Raw genomic sequence first — 1,431 nt, forward strand, 5'->3', positions numbered from 1 at the left:
AGAAGTGAGGGAACATAAAATTGAGGCAAACTATCAAAGTGTAGAGTAAATGAGCAGTAATCAAGAATAAGAATGAAAGAAGTTAGAAAATTCATAACTCACTCTAGATTGCATAACACAGAAATGATGATACCTGAAAGTGACCATGAGTATAAAAATTATAGAAGAGGTGATTGAAAGTTATTTTATAATTGTGAAAGTTGCCATTACCAAGTCAATTTATAAAGGAGAGCATATAATTGGGGTCTTACAGTTCTAGAGAGTTAAGAGTCCATGACTGTCATTGCCATGAGCATGGCAGCAGGAGAATAGGCATGACACTGGAATAGTATCTGAGAGATTACAACTGTATGGCATTGGAGCAGTAACTAAAATCTTACATCATGGTTTGCATGTTAGAGGCAGAGAGAGACAGAGAGAGAGGCAGAGAGAGAGACAGAAAAATAGAGATAGACAGAGACAGAAACAGAGAGAGATGTGAGAGGAGAGAGAGCAGGCTAACTAGGAATGGCATGAGCTTTGAAATCTACAAGTCTTCCCCCAGTGACATGCCTCCTAAACAGTTCCCCCAACTGAGAAACAACTATTTAAATATATGAGCCTATGGAGGACATTGTCATTTAAACCACTACAGAAGGTATGAGATTCTAAATGGAAGGATTTTAGGTCTAACAAACTAAAAGGTTCAGAAAATCAGATCTTATAAAGGATATTTTAGAAAATTAGAGGAAAGAGATGATTCTAAAAGCCTTAGAGATAATAAAAAGGATGGCAAAATAAAGTCATGTCAAGAAAGGAATACAGAGTTCTGTTTCCAGTCTGGTGGTTTTTGGATTGTTGGCATTCAGAAATTGTGGTTGATGGACAACAACTGATCCAAAATGTTTCAGAATCTGCTGGCCCTTTGTCAGATTGGCCAGAGGACCATCAGCACCACTTCACAAAGGCAATAGGAAAACAAAGTTACAGAGAAACAAAAGCTGTTTCAGGAGAATAATGGGATGCCAGTTCATCTGAAAGGCGGGGCATATGATACCATGTCTTACAAAGTCACAGTGGCTCTGACAGTGGGTGGAACAGCCTATGCTGTTTATCTGTTAGCTATGACTGTATTTCTCAAAGAAGCAGAACTGACATCATCATCCCAGTCTTCACATAGTTCAATTTCATTAATGATCAATGGACCAGGAATCTGATGAGTAACTAAGCTCTTCTTTGGTGATCAACATCTATTGATGTGTATTAACTGTCACCAATAAAGCAGTTCTTAACCATTAAAAAGAAAGAAAGAAAAAGAAAAAAGGGAAATAGAACAAAAATTTCATGGAATTGACATCTTATTACTATTTTTGTTATAGTTCCTTTGTATTTTGGTCATGAGGGTTCTCTATCAGTAAGAGGTATATATACCCAGATAGCATATCTCTAGGA

At 37.0% G+C, this 1,431-nt stretch overlaps 1 pseudogene; it reads left to right on the forward strand.

The window, feature by feature from the left end:
* Positions 1 to 881: 881 nt before the first annotated feature.
* LOC116091199 lies at positions 882 to 1,196 on the forward strand (annotated as a pseudogene).
* The last annotated feature ends 235 nt before the right edge of the window (positions 1,197 to 1,431 follow it).

The sequence above is a fragment of the Mastomys coucha genome, chromosome X, assembly GCF_008632895.1.
Source record: "Mastomys coucha isolate ucsf_1 chromosome X, UCSF_Mcou_1, whole genome shotgun sequence".
NCBI classification, from domain to species: Eukaryota; Metazoa; Chordata; class Mammalia; order Rodentia; family Muridae; genus Mastomys; species Mastomys coucha.